The 23,402-nt window shown below is 51.9% G+C and overlaps 1 protein-coding gene across 1 annotated transcript in view; it reads left to right on the top strand.

The window, feature by feature from the left end:
• The window catches only part of LOC129824133 (fascin-2-like), a 33,650-nt gene that overhangs the window by 3,829 nt on the left and 6,419 nt on the right, over positions 1-23,402 (top strand). The window lies entirely within an intron of this gene.

Raw genomic sequence — 23,402 nt, 5'->3', positions numbered from 1 at the left:
ATGTCTCTGCATCCAGTATGAAGGAAGTTAGAGGTAGTTTCGTGAGCCAATGCTAACTAGCAGTTACATAAACTTCCAGTCATTGCGCTAACGCTAGTTAGCAACTTCCTTCAAACTGCATGCAGAGACTTTATAAATGGTATCCACGAGTTCATCTGACTCTGGGGTAGTAGATATCCTGAAGTATCCCTTTAACTTTAGAGTGCTTTTGAAACCCACTGCAGAATAATGTCTCTTTCCCATTGCCCAAGCGACAAACAACTGCATTATCATAGACCCGGTAGCTGATTCCAGAATCTGCCATGTTATTAGTATCTCATCTCTTAAAATCGAGATTGAATCTAGAGTAAAGCTATTCCAAGAATCTAGAGCAGTAGTATTATTCAAAGTCGGGGTCGCGACCCAAACTGCAGTGGGGTCGCCAAATAATTAAAATTAATGTAGGAACAAAAAATTAAGCGCACACACACTATATATATACAAAGGTATGTGGACACGCCTTCAAATTAGTGGATTCGTCTATTTCAACCACACCTGTCATAGGAGGCCATCTTTCCAACAAGTCAGTTCGTCAAATTACTGTAAACTGTAAGTTCTGTTTTTGTGAAGTGGAAACATTTAGGAGCAACAACGGCTCAACCACGAAATGGTAGGCTACACAAGCTCACGGGACGGGACCACCGAGAGCTGAAGCACGTAACTCGTAAAAATTGTCTGTCCTCAGTTGCAACACTCACTACCGAGTTCCAAACTGCCTCTGGAAGCAACATCAGCACAAGAACTGTTAGTCGGGGGGGTTCATGAAATGGGTTTCCATGGCCAAGCAGCCGCACACAAGCCTAAGATCACCATGCGCAATGCCAAGCATCGACTGGAGTGGTGTAAAGCTCGCTGCCATTGGACTCAGAGCAGTGGAAAAGCATTCTCTGGAGTGATTAATAACTTTTTCCCATCTGGCAGTCTAACAGAAGAATCTGGGTTTGGCGGATGCCAGGAGAACACTACCTGCCTCAATGCATAGTGGCAACTGTAAAGTTTGGTGGAGGAGGAACAATGGTCTGGGGCTGTTTTTCATGTTTCAGGCTAGTTAGTTCCAGTGAAGGGAAATCTTAATGCTACAGCATACAATGACAATCTAGACGATTCTGTGCTGCCAACTTTGTGGTAACAGTTTGAGGAAGGCCCTTTCCTGTATCAGCCTGACAATGACCACATGCACAAAGCAAGGTCCATACAGAAATGGTTTGTCGAGATCGGTGTGTGTAACGGATTTCCTCTTCGTCTGAGGAGGAGTAGCAAGGATCGGACCAATGTGCAGCGTAGTAAGTGTCCATAATGAGAATATTTAATAAATCAACAGAACACTGAACAAAATAACAAAAGTACAAACAAACAACCGAAACAGTCCCGTATGGTACTAACACAGGAAACAACCACCCACAAAACACAATAGAAAACAGGCTACCTAAATATGGCTCCAAATCAGGGACAACGACTGACACCTGCCTCTGATTGAGAACCATACTAGGCCCAACACATAGAAATCTACCAACAGAACAAAACATAGAAAAACAACATAGAATGCCCACCCCAACTCACGCCCTTACCAACTAAAATAAAGACATAAAAAAAGGAACTAAGGTCAGAACGTGACAGTGTGGAAGAACTTGACTGGCCTGCACACAGCCCTGACCTCAAACCCATCGAACACCTTTGGGATGAATTGGAACACCGACTGCGAGCCAGGCCTTATCAGTGCCCAACCTGACTAATGCTCTTGTGGCTGAATGGAAGCAAGTCCTCAGAGCAATGTTCCAACATCTAGTGGAGAGCCTTCCCAGAAGAGTGGAGGCTGTTGTAGCAGCAAAGAGGGGACCAACTCCATATTAATGCCCATGATTTTGGAATGAGATGTTCGATGAGCAGGTGTCCACATACTTTTAGTCATGTAGTGTATTATTGTATGGGACAATACATACCCGGTCGGTACGAGAGGGAGAAGGGCCCATCTGGCTTGGCTGGAGTTGAGGCGCTTGGCGATGCGGAGATACTCCAGGTTCTTGTGGTCAGTCCACACAATGAACAGATGTTCCGCCCCCTCCAGCCAGTGCCTCCATTCCTCCAACGCTATCTTCACTGCGAGAAGCTCCCAATTCCCCACATCGTAGTTCCTTTCCGTGGCGTTGAGGCGATTGGAGAAGAAGGTGCAGGGATGTAGCTTGAGGTCAAGGGCAGAACGCTGGGACAGGACAGCCCCCCACTCCGACGTCCGAAGAACCGGTCTCCACCACGAACTGAGATGGATCCGGAGGAACCAGGATGGGAGCTGTGGTGAAGCGATGTTTGAGGTCCTGGAACGCCCGGTCAGCAGCTGTGGACCACATGAACGGAACCTTTGGCGTGGTGAGTGCTGACAAGGGGGAGCCATGGTGCTGTAACCCCGGATAAAGCGGAGATAGAAATTGGCGAACCACAGGAAATGTTGTAGCTGCACCCTGGACGTAGGCTGAGGTACAATCCATCACTGCTCTCACCTTCCCGGGATCCATCTGGATACTCCCAGCAAAGATGATGTAACCCAGAAAAGGTGATGGTGGAGCGATGGAACTCGCACTTCTCTGCCTTCACAAACAGCTGATTCTCCAGAAGGCGTTGAAGGACCTGCTGGACGTGGAGCACGTGTTCTTGAGGGGAGTGGGAGAAGACGAGGATGTCATCAATGTAGGCGAAGATGAACCGGTTCAACATGTCGCGGAGAACATCATTCACCAGAGCCTGGAACACAGCGTTTGTGAGGCCAAAGGGCATTACCAGATACTCATAGTGGCCACTGGCCGTGTTGAAGGCGGTCTTCCACTCATCCTCCTCTCGTATCCGCACCAGGTGGTAGGCGTTCCGGAAATCCAGCTTGGAAAACACAGTGGCCCCCTGGAGCGGATCGAAGGCCGAGGAGATGAGTGGTAGCGGGTAACGGTTCTTAACCGTAATGTCTTTGAGTCAAGAGGTCGACCGATTATGATTTTTCAACGTCGATACCGATAACGATTATTGGAGGACCAAAAAAAGCCAATACCGATTAATCGGATGATTTTTATATATATATTTGCAATAATGACAATTACAACAATACTGAATGAACAATGAACACTTTTATTTTAACTTAATATAATACAACAATAAAATCAATTTAGTCTCAAATAAATTATGAAACATGTTCAATTTAGTTTAAATAATGCAAAAACAAATTGTTGGAGAACAAAGTAAAAGTGCAATATGTGCAAGTGCAATATGTGCCATGTAAAAAAGGTTTAAGTTCCTTGCTCAGAACATGAGAACATATGAAAGCTGGTGGTACCTTTTAACATGAGTCTTCAATATTCCCAGGTAAGACATTTTAGTTTGTAGTTATTATAGGACTATTTCTCTCTATACCATTTGTATTTCATATACCTTTGACTATTGGATGTTCTAATAGGTACTTTAGTATTGCCAGCCTAATCTCGGGAGTTGATAGGCTTGAAGTCATAAACAGCGCAATGCTTGAAGCATTGCGAAGAGCTGCTGGCAAACGCAGTAAAGTGCTGTTTGAATGAATGCTTACGAGCCTGCTGGTGCCTAGCAGTCAGACTGCTCTATCAAATCATAGACTTAATTATAATATAATAACACACAGAAATACGAGCCTTAGGTCATTAATATGGTCAAATATGGTCCGGCAACAATCATTTGAAAAACAAAACGTTTAGTCTTTCAGTGAAGTACGGAACCGTTCTGTATTTTATCTAACGGGTGGCATCCATAAGTCTAAATATTGCTGTTACATTGCACAACCTTCAATGTTATGTCATAATTACGTACAATTCTGGCAAATTAGTTCGCAACGAGCCAGGCGGCCCAAACTGTCTCTGCGTGCAATGAACGCAAGAGAAGTGACACAATTTCCCTAGCTTAATATTGCCTGCTAACATGAATTTATTTTAACTAAATATGCAGGTTTAAAAATATATACTTGTATTGATTTTAAGAAAGGCATTGATGTTTATGGTTAGGTACACATTGGTGCAACGACAGTGCTTTTTTTGCGAATGCGCTTGTTAAATCACCCGTTTGTTGAAGTAGGCTGTGATGCAATGATAAATTAACATGCACCGCATCGATTATTTGCAACGCGGGACAAGCTAGATAAACTAGTAATATCATCAACCATGTGTAGTTAACTAGTGATTATGTTAAGATTGATTGTTTTTTTATAAGATACGTTTAATGCTAGCTAGCACCTTACCTTGGCTCCTAGCTGCACTCGCATAACAGGTAGTCAGCCTGCCACGCAGTCTCCTTGTGGAGTGCAATGTAATTGGCCATAATCGGTGTCCAGAAATGGCAATTACCGATTGTGTAATGCTTGTCGTGGTTGGAAGAAGAGGAGGACCAATGCGCAACGTGGTAAGTGTCCATTTTGATTTAATAAGATTCACTGAACACTGAACAAAACAATAAACGACAAACAAACACTCCTGTACCGTGAAGCAAAATACAGAACAGAAAAATAATCACCCACAAAACACAATGAAAAACAGGCTACCTAAATATGGCTCCCAATCAGACAACGACTGACACCTGCCTCTGATTGAGAACCATACTAGGCCAAACACATAGAAAAGGACAATAGAACAAAACATAGAAGAAACAACATAGAATGCCCACCCCAACTCACGCCCTGACCAAACTAAAATAAAGACATAACAAAGGAACTAAGGTCAGAACGTGATAGATTGTTATGAAAACTTGAAATCAGCCCTAATTAATCGGCCATTACGATTAATCGGTCAACCTCTAGTTGAGTCCCCGGTAGTCAATACACGGGCTTAGGATCTTGTCCTTTTTCTCCACGAAGAAGAAGCCTGCGCCGGCGGGAGAAAAAGAGGGACGGATAAATCCAGCAGCTAGGGAGTCCCCAATGTAGGTATCCATAGCCTTAGTCTCCGGTCCCGACAGAGAGTACAGATGTCCCCGGGGCGGCGTGGTGCTAGGGGGAAGGTCAATCCCACAGTCATAGGGTCGGTGCGGCAGAAGCGACGTGGCCCGGGCCTTGCTGAACACCTCCCGAGGTCCTGGTACTCCGCAGGAATGGTGGAGAGGTCCGGGGGACCTTCCGAGCCCCCAGGAAGATGTCACAGGGAAGATTGTGGTGACTTCAGGCAATGGTCGTGGCAGAACGGGCTCCAGCCCATGATGGCACCAGTATACCAGTTAATGAGGGGATTGTGTCATTGGAGCCAGGAGAATCCCAATACCACAGGAATCCGAGGGTCCTTGATGAGCAGGAACTGGATAGCCTCTCTATGGTTCCCTGACACCCTTAGGTGAATGGGAGTGGTGTTGTGGGTGACTTGGGCCTCTAGAGCGCCCGTCCAGCGCTCTAACATCCATGGGAATGGAGAGGGGCTGAGTGGGGATGTTCAGCTTGGACGCCAGCGTAGCGTCCAAAAAAACTATTGTCGGCCCCAGAGTCAATGAGAACCCGGAGAGCTTTGGACTGGTCTCCCCACAGCAGAATGGCATGAAAATGGGTGGGAGCAGTGGAAGCAGGAACGTTCTCCATATGGCCCACCAGAGTCTTTGCTCCTGCCGGTGAGCCTGGCATCTTTAGAGGACAAGAGGGCACAAAATGACCAAGAGTCCCGCAAAACAGACAACTGTTCATGTCGATCCTGTATTGCCGTTCCGCTGGTGACAGCCCAGCTCTACCTAGTGGCATAGGCTCAGGAAGTGGTGATTCGGACATTTTCGGCAGCCCTCGGGGCATGTCGGGAAGCCTCAGGTCCTCTCGGCAACAAGACCATCAGAAGCTTTCAGGTTGACTCGGAGGCAAGGTGGGATCCCTGGGCGTGCGAGCAAAATCGAATTCCCTCTCCCTCCGTCGTTCCTGTAATCGCCCATCGATTCGGATGGTCAAAGCGATGAGGGAATCGAGATCCATAGGTAACTCCCGAGCAGCAAGCTCGTCCTTGACCTCCTCCGAGACGCCTTGCAGGAACATATCAAACAGTGCTTCCTGGTTCCAACCACTCTCCGCTGCCAACATGCGGAAATCCACTGCATAGTCAGCCATACTGCAGGCACCCTGCTGAAGCTAGATTAGACTTTGGGCAGCTGCTCTCCCGGAGAAAGGGGAGTAAAAAACCTTCACCTCTGCCACGAATGCCTCCTGACTAATGCATATGACCGGCTGCTGTTCCCATACAGCAGTAGCCCAGGTGATAGCCCTCCCGGACATCAGCATGATGAGATAGGTTATCTTGGAGCCATCCGAGGGGAAGGAGGAGGGCTAAAGCTCGAAAATGAGGGCACACTGAGCTAGAAACGCCCGACAGGTGCTCGACTCTCCATTGAAGCGTTCCGGGGGGGAAAACGGGGCTGCCGAGAAGGTGGAGTGGCCGGCACTGCCAGCAGCTGGGTTACTGAGGTTTTACTGAGGGGCTGTGGGGTTACCACCGTGGTAGGCTAACCCCCAGACAACCCACGGAATTGCTCCAGCAAACCGTCCAATGCCTGGTCATGGTGTTCGGCCAACGTTTGGACCCCCTCCATAAGGCCACGAAGCAGTTCCTCGTGCCTCCCTATGGTGGCTCCTTGGGAGGAGATGGCGTCGCGCAGCTGGCCCGGGTCTGCTGGGTCAGTCATGGCCAGTTAGTACAATCAGGTATCAAGGTAGACCCAGATGCAGACTGTGGGAAGTAACAATGTTTATTACAGCAACAGGTGCAAAGGTACAGGACGGCTGGCAGGCTCAGGGTCAGGTCAGGCAGAGGTTGGTAATCCAGAGGTGGGGCAAAGGTACAGGATGGCAGTCAGGCTCAGGGTCAGGGGCAGGCAGCATGGTCAGGTGGGTGGGTGCAGGGTCAGGACAGGCAAGGGTCAAAAACCAGGAGGATGAGAAAAGAGAGACTGGGGAAAAGCAGGAGCTGACACAAAAACGCTGGTTGGCTTGACAAAAAGACAAACTGGCAACAGACAAACAGAGAACACAGGTATAAATACACAGGGGATAATGGGGAAGATGGGCAACACCTGGAGGGGGTGGAGACAGCACAAATACAGGTGAAACAGATCAGGGTGTGACAGTGTCATTAGATTTGGGGTGGGGTCACGGTCCCCCGCTGAAGTTTGAATACCACTGATCTGATGTTCAGAGTACAGTCTGTGTGTTTGATGCTGGGGTCTTTGGCCCATGATGCTTGCTCTGAGGTAAAGATGCGGGGTAGTGTTACTCCAACCTGAGGGTTGGAACTGTACCTGTGGTTCATTATTCCTGGTTAGTGCTACGATCTGCAACAACCAAATGGCTGAGTGAGACGAGCAGAAAGGGATGACCTCGAGGCCTGAGGACTATAGGAAACATCAGGGAAGATATGCCGATGACCAGTGGTGTAGTGGAGGGTAAACGCAAATGAACGCAGTTTACACACCTTTTTTTTGCCGGGACAGTTGCAGAATAATGCATAAAAAATATAGGGAGTGTTACTTTTTTTTACCGCAACCGGCAATCAGAGTTTACCCACCTGTTTACCCACATGTTTACCCACCTGTTTACCCACATGTTTACCCACATGTTTACCCACATGTTCACCCACCTGTTGTTAACCCACCTGTTGTTTACCCACATGTTTACCCACCTGTTTACCCACCTGTTTACCCACCTGTTTACCCACATGTTTACCCTGTTGTTTACCCACCTGTTTACCCACATGTTTACCCTGTTGTTTACCCACCTGTTTACCCTGTTGTTTACCCACATGTTTACCCACCTGTTTACCCACCTGTTTACCCACATGTTTACCCACCTGTTGTTTACCCACCTGTTGTTTACCCACCTGTTTACCCACATGTTTACCCACCTGTTTACCCACATGTTTACCCACCTGTTTACCCACCTGTTGTTTACCCACCTGTTTACCCACATGTTTACCCACATGTTGTTTACCCACCTGTTTACCCACATGTTTACCCACCTGTTTACCCACATGTTTACCCACCTGTTTACCCACCTGTTGTATTCCCACTACATCTCTCTACCCCCAAGCCATAAGACTCCTGAACAGCTAATCAAAGGGCTACCCAGACCCCTCTTTTACACCACTGCTATTCTCTGTTTATTATCTATGCATAGTCACTTTAACTCTACCTACATGTACATATTACCTCAATACCCCGCACATTGACTGCACCGGTACACCTTGTATATAGCCTCGCTTGTTATTTTACTGCTGCTGTTTAATTATTTGTTACTTTTATTTTATATTTTCTACTTATCTATTTATCTACTTATCTACTTATCTACTTATCTTATCTTATCTATCTTTTACTTAACACTTATTTTTTGAAATGTTAAAGTCAAAGTCTTTACAGTCTTAAAGCATTGTTGGTTAAGGGCTTGTAAGTAAGCATTTCACTGTAAGGTCTACAACTGTTGTATTTGGCGCATGTGACAAATAACATTTGATTTGATTTACTAGTGCTGATAGACACTCATACAGGGTACACACAAGCTTTCTCGCTCGCAGACACACACATAAAAACTCACACATACACACTTTCCCTTCCTCTCCATCTTATACCTACAAACATGTACTACACACACACTCTTTCACAAACACAAGCTTTCTCTCTCTCTTTCTCTCCAACACACACTGTATTGGTGAGTGGTGAGGTGCAGAGTGTGTTAAATCATTTATAGCGCCAGGGCGGTTGATCATTGAAGGCGGGGAGTCTGTTTTCAGAAATCCAAGCCCTGCTCTAATTCAAGCTCTGGGTCTCTGGCCCACACCACACCGGGAACACAGCCGGTAGCAACTCAGCCCACAAATCAAAAAGTCAGCTGGGTCAGTCAGTCAGCCACAGACCCCAACCCAGTAATGGAGATAAAGGAGGTTGAGAGGGGGACCCAGGGAGAGAACTGGGAAGAGAATAAAGGAGGAGAGGGAATGGCAAGGGAGGAAAAAAGGGGGCATGGTGAGGGGGGAGAGAAAGGGGAAAGGTGAGGGTTAGTAAAAAAGAGACTGTACGGGAAAGCAAGGGAGAGGGTGGGGAGAGAGAGATAGACTGTGTGCATAGGAGAGAGAACAGAGAGGAGGAGGAGAGAGAGAGAGAGGGGAGGAGAGAGAGAACAGAGAGGAGGCGAGATAGCAGAGAGGATGAGAGAGAGCAGAGAGGAGAGAAAGAGCAGAGAGGAGGCGAGATAGCAGAGAGGAGAAGAGGTAGCAGAGAGGTGGAGAGAGAGATAGCAGAGAGGTGGAGAGAGATAGCAGAGAGGAGGAGAGAGAGAACAGAGAGGAGGGGGAGAGAGAGAGCAGAGAATAGGAGAGAGAAAGAGAGCAGAGCTGAGGAGAGAGAGAACAGAGGAGATGAGAGAAAGCAAAGAGGAGGAGAGAGAAAGCAGAGAGGAGAGAGAGAAGAGAGGAGAGAAAGAACAGAGAGGAGGAGAGAGAGAACAGAGAGGAGGAGAGAGAGAACAGAGGAGGAGAGAGAGCAGAGAGGAGGAGGAGATAGCAGAGGAGGAGAGAGAGAGCAGAGAGGAGGATAGAGAGAACAGAGAGGAGGAGAGAGAGATAGCAGAGAGGTGGAGAGAGAGAAGAGAGGAGGAGAGGGACGAGGAGAGAGGTAGCAGGGAGGAGGAGAGAGAGATAGCAGAGAGGAGAGAGAGAACAGAGAGGAGTAGAGAAAGAGCAGAGGAAGAGAGAGAGAACAAAGTAGGAGAGAGAGCAGAGGAGAGAGAGAGAACAAAGTAGGAGAGAGAGAGCAGAGGAGGAGAGAGAGCAGAGGAGGAGAGAGAGAACAAAGTAGGAGAGCGAGAACAAAGGAGGAGAGAGAGAACAAAGGAGGAGAGAGAGCAGAGGAGGAGAGAGAGCAGAGAGTAGGAGAGAGAGCAGAGAGGAGGAGAGAGAGCAGAGGAGGAGAGAGAGCAGAGAGGAGGAGAGAGAGCAGAGAAGGAGAGAGAGCAGAGATGAGAGAGAGAACAAAGGAGGAGAGAGAGCAGAGAGGAGGAGAGAGAGAACAAAGGAGGAGAGAGAGCAGAGGAGGAGAGAGAGCAGAGGAGGAGAGAGAGAACAAAGGAGGAGAGAGAGCAGAGGAGGAGAGAGAGAACAAAAGAGAGAGAGAAAAGAGGAGGAGAGATAGCAGAGAGGAGGAGGAGATCGCAGAGAGGAGGAGAGAAAGAGCAGAGAGCTTTCTCTCTCTCTCAGAAACTGACTTAATACTTCTCTCTCTCTTCAATCCAACTCCTCTCTTTTGGCTTCTCTCTCCTGCCTTCCCTCTCTCTTTCTGTTAACGCGTCCATGTGGTTTGTGTGCATCAAATCTGTTATCATGTCTGTCATCACCTCTCTTTCCTCCCTGGGGTACATTGATCTGCTCTGGCCGGAAAATGAAAGAGAGACGAACGCTCAAATACACACACACACACACACACACACACACACACACACACACACACACACACACACACACACACACACACACACACACACACACACACACACACACACACACACACACACACAATCCTAGCACAGTCTGATAGACAGATGAAGGATGCAGTGAAATAAATAAAGTGGGAAAAAAAAGAATAGCAGACATGGAGGAGAGCAAGTGAGAAAGATACAAAGGGGAGAGAGGGATGGAGAGAGGAATGGAGAGAGGAAGAGGGGGACAGTGGGCCACCTTACCATAGATAACGGGTGGCAGAGAAACTCTCTGATGGATTAGTCGGTCCTGATCCAGTTTAGGGTGGGCAGGCAGGTGGACGGGCTTCCAGGAAGGCCAACACCAGGAAAGTGGAGATGGGTCTGGGGTCTGTTCCCAACCTTACACTAGACTATTGCAGCACAAGGGGATGTGCGAAATGGCTAGTGGTTTTTAAACCTCTCCTCAGGGACCCCCAGCTGTTCCATTTGAACTATTCCATGGCTAGCACACTTGATTCAACTTGTCAACTAATAATCAAGCCCTTGAGGAGGTGAATCAGGTCGGCTAGTTCAGGATTACAACAAAATTGCTAAACGTCTGGGCATCCCCTAGTAAAGGTGTGAAACCACTGCTCTGGGCTGTGTAGCAGTCAGTGTGCAACACCAGGCCACAATTTAAATGGCAGCATCTGGTATGCTGGACTAACCGTGGTGTCAGCAATGTCTTTCAAGATATCAGATAGGTATATCATCTTCTATTAATGGCCTCTGATTCCTGTCTTCTTCCTCTCTCATTCTGTCCTACTTTCTCTCCTCTTTATCTCTAGATGGGCTGTAGTGTGATCACAGCTGAGCTCCGTAAACTGTTATGGTGATGGTGTGCGGTGAAATGGACAATAAAGCGTGACACACTGCTGAGATGAGAATCCGATCAAACAAACCATTCCTGGTGATAAGATAGAGAGGTTTTTACACTCCTATTCTGGGGGATAGGCTTATAGTTGCTTTAGAAACCTCAGTGTAACTTAGGAGGACCCCAGTGTATGAGACTGGTTAATCAAGTGAAGGGGCTGGCAGAATCTGCCTAAATCAAATCACATTTTATTTGTCACATGCGCCGAATACAACAGGTGTAACCTTTACAGTTAAGTGTGTGCATGCCTGTGTCCGTTGGCGTGCATGCAAATTAAAGCTTGCGTGTCGGTGGTTGGTGGTTGGTGTGGAAGCATCGGCCTCCCCCACTGAGCATGGACCAAACAATCTGCTCTTTTTTGCTTATTCTTTTTTTACCCTTCCCTCTTTCATTTGGGGATTGGATGGATTGGCAGATTGGCACTCCAAAGCTGTTTAGAGCATGGCCCCACTGGGAGAGAGAGAGACGGGAGGAGGAGTGGACGGGGGATAGATAGAGACGGGAGGAGGAGTGGACGGGGATAGATAGAGACGGGAGGAGGAGTGGACGGGGATAGATAGAGACGGGAGGAGGAGTGGACGGGGATAGATAGAGACGGGAGGAGTGGACGGGGATAGATAGAGACGGGAGGAGTGGACGGGGATAGATAGAGACGGGAGGAGGAGTGGACGGGGGATAGATAGAGACGGGAGGAGGAGTGGACGGGGATAGATAGAGACGGGAGGAGTGGACGGGGATAGATAGAGACGGGAGGAGGAGTGGACGAGGATAGATAGAGACGGGAGGAGTGGACGGGGATAGATAGAGACGGGAGGAGGAGTGGACGGGGATAGATAGAGACGGGAGGAGGAGTGGACGGGGGATAGATAGAGACGGGAGGAGGAGTGGACGGGGATAGATAGAGACGGGAGGAGGAGTGGACGGGGATAGATAGAGACGGGAGGAGGAGTGGACAGGGATAGATAGAGAAGGGAGGAGGAGTGGACGGGGGATAGATAGAGACGGGAGGAGGAGTGGACGGGGATAGATAGAGACGGGAGGAGTGGACGGGGATAGATAGAGACGGGAGGAGGAGTGGACGGGGATAGATAGAGACGGGAGGAGGAGTGGACAGGGGATAGATAGAGACGGGAGGAGGAGTGGACGGGGATAGATAGAGACGGGAGGAGGAGTGGACAGGGATAGATAGAGACGGGAGGAGGAGTGGACGGGGATAGATAGAGACGGGAGGAGGAGTGGACGGGGGATAGATAGAGATGGGAGGAGTAGTGGACGGGGGATAGATAGAGACGGGAGGAGGAGTGGACGGGGGATAGATAGAGACGGGAGGAGGAGTGGACGGGGGATAGATAGAGAAGGAGTGGACGGGGATAGATAGAGACTGGAGGAGGAGTGGACGGGGGATAGATAGAGACGGGACGAGGAGTGGACGGGGATAGATAGAGACGGGAGGAGGAGTGGACGGGGATAGATAGAGACGGGAGGAGGAGTGGACGGGGATAGATAGAGACTGGAGGAGGAGTGGACGGGGGATAGATAGAGACGGGACGAGGAGTGGACAGGGGATAGATAGAGACGGGAGGAGGAGTGGACGGGGATAGATAGAGACGGGAGGAGGAGTGGACGGGGATAGATAGAGACTGGAGGAGGAGTGGACGGGGGATAGATAGAGACGGGACGAGGAGTGGACGGGGGATAGATAGAGACGGGAGGAGGAGTGGACGGGGATAGATAGAGACGGGAGGAGGAGTGGACGGGGATAGATAGAGACGGGAGGAGGAGTGGACGGGGATAGATAGAGACGGGAGGAGAAGTGGACGGGGGATAGATAGAGACGGGAGGAGGAGTGGACGGGGATAGATAGAGACGGGAGGAGTGGACGGGGATAGATAGAGATGGGAGGAGGAGTTGACGGGGATAGATAGAGACGGGAGGAGGAGTGGACGGGGATAGATAGAGACGGGAGGAGTAGTGGACGGGGGATAGATAGAGACGGGAGGAGGAGTGGACGGGGATAGATAGAGACGGGAGGAGGAGGGGACGGGGATAGATAGAGACGGGAGGAGGAGTGGACGGGGATAGATAGAGACGGGAGGAGGAGTGGACGGGGATAGATAGAGACGGGAGGAGGAGTGGACGGGGATAGATAGAGACGGGAGGAGGAGTGGACGGGGATAGATAGAGACGGGAGGAGGAGTGGACGGGGGATAGATAGAGATGGGAGGAGGAGTGGACGGGGAATAGATAGAGACGGGAGGAGGAGTGGACGGGGGATAGATAGAGACGGGAGGAGTAGTGGACGGGGGATAGATAGAGACGGGAGGAGGAGTGGACGGGGGATAGATAGAGACGGGAGGAGGAGTGGACGGGGGATAGATAGAGAAGGAGTGGACGGGGATAGATAGAGAAGGAGTGGACGGGGATAGATAGAGACTGGAGGAGGAGTGGACGGGGGATAGATAGAGACGGGACGAGGAGTGGACGGGGGATAGATAGAGACGGGAGGAGGAGTGGACGGGGATAGATAGAGACTGGAGGAGGAGTGGACGGGGGATAGATAGAGACGGGAGGAGGAGTGGACAGGGATAGATAGAGACGGGAGGAGGAGTGGACGGGGATAGATAGAGACTGGAGGAGGAGTGGACGGGGGATAGATAGAGACGGGACGAGGAGTGGACGGGGGATAGATAGAGACGGGAGGAGGAGTGGATGGGGATAGATAGAGACGGGACGAGGAGTGGACGGGGGATAGATAGAGACAGGAGGAGGAGTGGACGGGGATAGATAGAGACGGGAGGAGGAGTGGACGGGGATAGATAGAGACTGAAGGAGGAGTGGACGGGGGATAGATAGAGACGGGACGAGGAGTGGACGGGGGATAGATAGAGACGGGAGGAGGAGTGGACGGGGATAGATAGAGACGGGAGGAGTGGACGGGGATAGATAGAGACGGGAGGAGGAGTGGACGGGGATAGATAGAGACGGGAGGAGGAGTGGACGGGGATAGATAGAGACGGGAGGAGTGGACGGGGATAGATAGAGACGGGAGGAGGAGTGGACGGGGATAGATAGAGACGGGAGGAGTGGACGGGGATAGATAGAGACGGGAGGAGTAGTGGACGGGGGATAGATAGAGAAGGAGTGGACGGGGATAGATAGAGATGGGACGAGGAGTGGATGGGGGATAGATAGAGACGGGAGGAGGAGTGGACGGGGATAGATAGAGACGGGAGGAGGAGTGGACGGGGGATAGATAGAGACGGGAGGAGAAGTGGACGGGGGATAGATAGAGACGGGAGGAGGAGTGGACGGGTGATAGATAGAGAAGGAGTGGACGGGGATAGATAGAGATGAGACGAGGAGTGGACGGGGGATAGATAGAGACGGGAGGAGGAGTGGACGGGGATAGATAGAGACGGGAGGAGGAGTGGACGGGGATAGATAGAGACGGGAGGAGGAGTGGACGGGGGATAGATAGAGAAGGAGTGGACGGGGATAGATAGAGACGGGAGGAGTGGACGGGGATAGATAGAGACGGGAGGAGGAGTGGACGAGGATAGATAGAGACGGGAGGAGTGGACGGGGATAGATAGAGACGGGAGGAGGAGTGGACGGGGATAGATAGAGACGGGAGGAGGAGTGGACGGGGGATAGATAGAGACGGGAGGAGGAGTGGACGGGGATAGATAGAGACGGGAGGAGGAGTGGACGGGGATAGATAGAGACGGGAGGAGGAGTGGACAGGGATAGATAGAGAAGGGAGGAGGAGTGGACGGGGGATAGATAGAGACGGGAGGAGGAGTGGACGGGGATAGATAGAGACGGGAGGAGGAGTGGACGGGGATAGATAGAGACGGGAGGAGGAGTGGACGGGGATAGATAGAGACGGGAGGAGAAGTGGACGGGGGATAGATAGAGACGGGAGGAGGAGTGGACGGGGATAGATAGAGACGGGAGGAGTGGACGGGGATAGATAGAGACGGGAGGAGGAGTTGACGGGGATAGATAGAGACGGGAGGAGGAGTGGACGGGGATAGATAGAGACGGGAGGAGTAGTGGACGGGGGATAGATAGAGACGGGAGGAGGAGTGGACGGGGATAGATAGAGACGGGAGGAGGAGGGGACGGGGATAGATAGAGACGGGAGGAGGAGTGGACGGGGATAGATAGAGACGGGAGGAGGAGTGGACGGGGATAGATAGAGACGGGAGGAGGAGTGGACGGGGATAGATAGAGACGGGAGGAGGAGTGGACGGGGATAGATAGAGACGGGAGGAGGAGTGGACGGGGGATAGATAGAGATGGGAGGAGGAGTGGACGGGGAATAGATAGAGACGGGAGGAGGAGTGGACGGGGGATAGATAGAGACGGGAGGAGTAGTGGACGGGGGATAGATAGAGACGGGAGGAGGAGTGGACGGGGGATAGATAGAGACGGGAGGAGGAGTGGACGGGGGATAGATAGAGAAGGAGTGGACGGGGATAGATAGAGAAGGAGTGGACGGGGATAGATAGAGACTGGAGGAGGAGTGGACGGGGGATAGATAGAGACGGGACGAGGAGTGGACGGGGGATAGATAGAGACGGGAGGAGGAGTGGACGGGGATAGATAGAGACTGGAGGAGGAGTGGACGGGGGATAGATAGAGACGGGAGGAGGAGTGGACAGGGATAGATAGAGACGGGAGGAGGAGTGGACGGGGATAGATAGAGACTGGAGGAGGAGTGGACGGGGGATAGATAGAGACGGGACGAGGAGTGGACGGGGGATAGATAGAGACAGGAGGAGGAGTGGACGGGGATAGATAGAGACGGGAGGAGGAGTGGACGGGGATAGATAGAGACTGAAGGAGGAGTGGACGGGGGATAGATAGAGACGGGAGGAGTGGACGGGGATAGATAGAGACGGGAGGAGGAGTGGACGGGGATAGATAGAGACGGGAGGAGGAGTGGACGGGGATAGATAGAGACGGGAGGAGTGGACGGGGATAGATAGAGACGGGAGGAGGAGTGGACGGGGATAGATAGAGACGGGAGGAGTGGACGGGGATAGATAGAGACGGGAGGAGTAGTGGACGGGGGATAGATAGAGAAGGAGTGGACGGGGATAGATAGAGATGGGACGAGGAGTGGATGGGGGATAGATAGAGACGGGAGGAGGAGTGGACGGGGATAGATAGAGACGGGAGGAGGAGTGGACGGGGGATAGATAGAGACGGGAGGAGAAGTGGACGGGGGATAGATAGAGACGGGAGGAGGAGTGGACGGGGGATAGATAGAGAAGGAGTGGACGGGGATAGATAGAGATGAGACGAGGAGTGGACGGGGGATAGATAGAGACGGGAGGAGGAGTGGACGGGGATAGATAGAGACGGGAGGAGGAGTGGACGGGGATAGATAGAGACGGGAGGAGGAGTGGACGGGGGATAGATAGAGACGGGAGGAGGAGTGGACGGGGGATAGATAGAGAAGGAGTGGACGGGGATAGATAGAGACGGGAGGAGGAGTGGACGGGGATAGATAGAGACGGGAGGAGGAGTGGACGGGGATAGATAGAGACGGGAGGAGGAGTGGACGGGGATAGATAGAGACGGGAGGAGGAGTGGACGGGGATAGATAGAGACGGGAGGAGGAGTGGACGGGGATAGATAGAGAAGGAGTGGACGGGGATAGATAGAGACGGGAGGAGGAGTGGACGGGGATAGATAGAGATGGGAGGAGGAGTGGACGGGGGATAGATAGAGACGGGAGGAGGAGTGGACGGGGATAGATAGAGACGGGAGGAGGAGTGGACAGGGATAGATAGAGACGGGAGGAGGAGTGGACGGGGGATAGATAGAGACGGGAGGAGGAGTGGACGGGGATAGATAGAGATGGGACGAGGAGTGGACGGGGGATAGATAGAGACGGGAGGAGGAGTGGACGGGGGATAGATAGAGATGGGAGGAGTATTGGACGGGGGATAGATAGAGACGGGAGGAGGAGTGGACGGGGATAGATAGAGACGGGAGGAGGAGTGGACGGGTGATAGATAGAGAAGGAGTGGACGGGATAGATAGAGACGGGAGGAGGAGTGGGCGGGGATAGATAGAGATGGGAGGAGGAGTGGACGGGGATAGATAGAGAAGGAGTGGACGGGGGATAGATAGAGATGGGAGGAGGAGTGGACGGCGATAGATAGAGACGGGAGGAGGAGTGGACGGGGGATAGATAGAGACGGGAGGAGGAGTGGACGGGGATAGATAGAGACGGGAGGAGGAGTGGACGGGGATAGATAGAGACGGGAGAAGGAGTGGACGGGGATAGATAGAGACGGGAGGAGGAGTGGACGGGGGATAGATAGAGACGGGAGGAGGAATGGACGGGGGATAGATAGAGAAGGAGTGGACGGGGGATAGATAGAGATGGGAGGAGGAGTGGACGGGGATAGATAGAGACGGGAGAAGGAGTGGACGGGGATAGATAGAGGAGGAGTGGACGGGGGATAGATAGAGATGGGAGGAGGAGTGGACGGGGATAGATAGAGACGGGAGGAGGAGTGGACGGGGATAGATAGAGACGGGAGGAGGATTGGACGGGGATAGATAGAGACGGGAGGAGGAGTGGACGGGGGATAGATAGAGAAGGAGTGGACGGGGGATAGATAGAGACGGGAGGAGGAGTGGACGGGGGATAGATAGAGAAGGAGTGGACGGGGATAGATAGAGACGGGAGGAGGAGTGGACGGGGATAGATAGAGACGGGAGGAGGAGTGGACGGGGATAGATAGAGACGGGAGGAGGAGTGGACGGGGATAGATAGAGACGGGAGGAGGAGTGGACGGGGATAGATAGAGACGGGAGGAGGAGTGGATGGGGATAGATAGAGAAGGAGTGGACGGGGATAGATAGAGACGGGAGGAGGAGTGGACGGGGATAGATAGAGACGGGAGGAGGAGTGGACGGGGGATAGATAGAGAAGGAGTGGACGGGGATAGATAGAGACGGGAGGAGGAGTGGACGGGGATAGATAGAGACGGGAGGAGGAGTGGACGGGGATAGATAGAGACGGGAGGAGGAGTGGACGGGGATAGATAGAGACGGGAGGAGGAGTGGACGGGGATAGATAGAGACGGGAGGAGGAGTGGACGGGGATAGATAGAGACGGGAGGAGGATTGGACGGGGATAGATAGAGACGGGAGGAGGAGTGGACGGGGGATAGATAGAGAAGGAGTGGATATGGGATAGATAGAGACGGGAGGAGGAGTGGACGGGGATAGATAGAGACGGGAGGAGGAGTGGACGGGGATAGATAGAGATGGGAGGAGTAGTGGACGGGGGATAGATAGAGAAGGAGTGGACGGGGATAGATAGAGATGGGAGGAGTAGTGGACGGGGGATAGATAGCGATGGGAGGAGGAGTGGACGGGGGATAGATAGAGACGGAGGAGGAGTGGACGGGGATAGATAGAGACGGGAGGAAGAGTGGACGGGGATAGATAGAGACGGGAGGAGGAGTGGACGGGGATAGATAGAGAAGGAGTGGACGGGGGATAGATAGAGACGGGAGGAGGAGTGGACGGGGATAGATAGAGACGGGAGGAGGAGTGGACGGGGATAGATATAGACGGGAGGAGGAATGGACGGGGGATAGATAGAGAAGGAGTGGACGGGGGATAGATAGAGACGGGAGGAGGAGTGGACGGTGATAGATAGAGACGGGAGGAGGAATGGACGGGGGATAGATAGAGAAGGAGTGGACGGGGGATAGATAGAGACGGGAGGAGGAGTGGACAGGGGATAGATAGAGACGGGAGGAGGATTGGATAGGGGATAGATAGAGAAGGAGTGGACGGGGGATAGATAGAGACGGGAGGAGTAGTGGACGGGGATAGATAGAGACGGGAGGAGGAGTGGACGGGGATAGATAGAGACGGGAGGAGGAGTGGACGGGGATAGATAGAGACGGGAGGAGGAGTGGACGGGGATAGATAGAGAAGGAGTGGACGGGGATAGATAGAGAAGGAGTGGACGGGGATAGATAGAGACTGGAGGAGGAGTGGACGGGGGATAGATAGAGACGGGAGGAGGAGTGGACGGGGGATAGATAGAGAAGGAGTGGACGGGGATAGATAGAGACGGGAGGAGGAGTGGACGGGGATAGATAGAGACGGGAGGAGGAGTGGACGGGGATAGATAGAGACGGGAGGAGGAGTGGACGGGGATAGATAGAGACGGGAGGAGGAGTGGACGGGGATAGATAGAGAAGGAGTGGACGGGGATAGATAGAGACGGGAGGAGGAGTGGACGGGGATAGATAGAGATGGGAGGAGGAGTGGACGGGGGATAGATAGAGACGGGAGGAGGAGTGGACGGGGATAGATAGAGACGGGAGGAGGAGTGGACAGGGATAGATAGAGACGGGAGGAGGAGTGGACGGGGGATAGATAGAGACGGGAGGAGGAGTGGACGGGGATAGATAGAGATGGGACGAGGAGTGGACGGGGGATAGATAGAGACGGGAGGAGGAGTGGACGGGGGATAGATAGAGATGGGAGGAGTAGTGGACGGGGGATAGATAGAGACGGGAGGAGGAGTGGACGGGGATAGATAGAGACGGGACGAGGAGTGGACGGGGATAGATAGAGATGGGAGGAGGAGTGGACGGGGGATAGATAGAGACGGGAGGAGGAGTGGACGGGGGATAGATAGAGATGGGAGGAGTAGTGGACGGGGGATAGATAGAGACGGGAGGAGGAGTGGACGGGGATAGATAGAGACGGGAGGAGGAGTGGACGGGTGATAGATAGAGAAGGAGTGGACGGGATAGATAGAGACGGGAGGAGTGGACGGGGATAGATAGAGATGGGAGGAGGAGTGGACGGGGATAGATAGAGAAGGAGTGGACGGGGGATAGATAGAGACGGGAGGAGGAGTGGACGGGGATAGATATAGACGGGAGGAGGAGTGGACGGGGGATAGATAGAGATGGGAGGAGGAGTGGACGGGGATAGATAGAGACGGGAGGAGGAGTGGACGGGGGATAGATAGAGACGGGAGGAGGAGTGGACGGGGATAGATAGAGACGGGAGGAGGAGTGGACGGGGATAGATAGAGACGGGAGAAGGAGTGGACGGGGATAGATAGAGACGGGAGGAGGAGTGGACGGGGGATAGATAGAGACGGGAGGAGGAATGGACGGGGGATAGATAGAGAAGGAGTGGACGGGGGATAGATAGAGATGGGAGGAGGAGTGGACGGGGATAGATAGAGACGGGAGAAGGAGTGGACGGGGATAGATAGAGGAGGAGTGGACGGGGGATAGATAGAGATGGGAGGAGGAGTGGACGGGGATAGATAGAGACGGGAGGAGGAGTGGACGGGGATAGATAGAGACGGGAGGAGGATTGGACGGGGATAGATAGAGACGGGAGGAGGAGTGGACGGGGGATAGATAGAGAAGGAGTGGACGAGGGATAGATAGAGACGGGAGGAGGAGTGGACGGGGGATAGATAGAGAAGGAGTGGACGGGGATAGATAGAGACGGGAGGAGGAGTGGACGGGGATAGATAGAGACGGGAGGAGGAGTGGACGGGGATAGATAGAGACGGGAGGAGGAGTGGACGGGGATAGATAGAGACGGGAGGAGGAGTGGACGGGGATAGATAGAGACGGGAGGAGGAGTGGATGGGGATAGATAGAGAAGGAGTGGACGGGGATAGATAGAGACGGGAGGAGGAGTGGACGGGGATAGATAGAGACGGGAGGAGGAGTGGACGGGGGATAGATAGAGAAGGAGTGGACGGGGATAGATAGAGACGGGAGGAGGAGTGGACGGGGATAGATAGAGACGGGAGGAGGAGTGGACGGGGATAGATAGAGACGGGAGGAGGAGTGGACGGGGATAGATAGAGACGGGAGGAGGAGTGGACGGGGATAGATAGAGACGGGAGGAGGAGTGGACGGGGATAGATAGAGACGGGAGGAGGATTGGACGGGGATAGATAGAGACGGGAGGAGGAGTGGACGGGGGATAGATAGAGAAGGAGTGGACGGGGGATAGATAGAGACGGGAGGAGGAGTGGACGGGGATAGATAGAGACGGGAGGAGGAGTGGACGGGGATAGATAGAGATGGGAGGAGTAGTGGACGGGGGATAGATAGAGAAGGAGTGGACGGGGATAGATAGAGATGGGAGGAGTAGTGGACGGGGTATAGATAGAGATGGGAGGAGGAGTGGACGGGGGATAGATAGAGACGGAGGAGGAGTGGACGGGGATAGATAGAGACGGGAGGAGGAGTGGACGGGGATAGATAGAGACGGGAGGAGGAGTGGACGGGGATAGATAGAGAAGGAGTGGACGGGGGATAGATAGAGACAGGAGGAGGAGTGGACGGGGATAGATAGAGACGGGAGGAGGAGTGGACGGGGATAGATATAGACGGGAGGAGGAATGGACGGGGGATAGATAGAGAAGGAGTGGACGGGGGATAGATAGAGACGGGAGGAGGAGTGGACGGGGATAGATAGAGACGGGAGGAGGAATGGACGGGGGATAGATAGAGAAGGAGTGGACGGGGGATAGATAGAGACGGGAGGAGGAGTGGACAGGGGATAGATAGAGAAGGAGTGGACGGGGGATAGATAGAGACGGGAGGAGGAGTGGACGGGGATAGATAGAGACGGGAGGAGGAATGGACGGGGGATAGATAGAGAAGGAGTGGACGGGGGATAGATAGAGACGGGAGGAGGAGTGGACAGGGGATAGATAGAGACGGGAGGAGGATTGGATGGGGGATAGATAGAGAAGGAGTGGACGGGGGATAGATAGAGACGGGAGGAGTAGTGGACGGGGATAGATAGAGACGGGAGGAGGAGTGGACGGGGATAGATAGAGACGGGAGGAGGAGTGGACGGGGATAGATAGAGACGGGAGGAGGAGTGGACGGGGATAGATAGAGAAGGTGTGGACGGGGATAGATAGAGAATGAGTGGACGGGGATAGATAGAGACTGGAGGAGGAGTGGACGGGGGATAGACAGAGACGGGAGGAGGAGTGGACGGGGGATAGATAGAGACGGGAGGAGGAGTGGACGGGGATAGATAGAGACGGGAGGAGGAGTGGACGGGGATAGATAGAGACGGGAGGAGGAGTGGACGGGGGATAGATAGAGACGGGAGGAGGAGTGGACAGGGATAGATAGAGACGGGAGGAGGAGTGGACGGAGGATAGATAGAGAAGGAGTGGACGGGGGATAGATGGGTAAGGGATCTGTGTCATTAAAGGATTAACAAAATGATTTAGGGATATTCTGGGATAAGTCTAATGTTGGCATAAGCCCTCCACAATCTGTTTCACCAGGGCTTAGTTGTGGTGTTGTGCTATTGTTTGTTTCCTAATACATGGATACCACGAAAAAGACCAACATTTTGAGTTGAACATTAATTAATTAATGAGTTAATTGGTTACAGCATGACCAAATCAAACTGCCTGTTTTGATCACAAAGGCCTAGTGATGTGTGTGTGTGTGTGCGTGCGTACGTGCGTGCGTGCGTGCGTGTGTGTGTGTGTGTGTGTAGCATATGCGTGCCTTTGTCTATCAAAACGTGAAACTAATGCCCCATGTATATAGAGTCACCTCATATTCTGTGCATATACTGTTGTTTACTCACTCTGTATGTATGTACTGTATTCTCAACATAGCTCATCCTAACATACCTTCTATTGTACATATCATTCTCTTTTCCAGATTCTATACTGTCTATACACACCATGTATTTATATTCTGGATTCTGACACATTCTATACTGTCTATACATACCGTGTATTTATATTCTGGATTCTGACACATTCTATACTGTCTATACATACCGTGTATTTATATTCTGGATTCTGACACATTCTATACATACCGTGTATTTATATTCTGGATTCTGACACATTCTATACATACCGTGTATTTATATTCTGGATTCTGACACATTCTATACATACCGTGTATTTATATTCTGGATTCTGACACATTCTATACTGTCTATACACACCAT

Source organism: Salvelinus fontinalis, chromosome 1, assembly GCF_029448725.1.
Source record: "Salvelinus fontinalis isolate EN_2023a chromosome 1, ASM2944872v1, whole genome shotgun sequence".
Taxonomy (NCBI): domain Eukaryota; kingdom Metazoa; phylum Chordata; class Actinopteri; order Salmoniformes; family Salmonidae; genus Salvelinus; species Salvelinus fontinalis.
The sequence above is the reverse complement of the archived record's forward strand: the minus strand, read 5'-3'. Positions and strand labels throughout refer to the sequence as shown.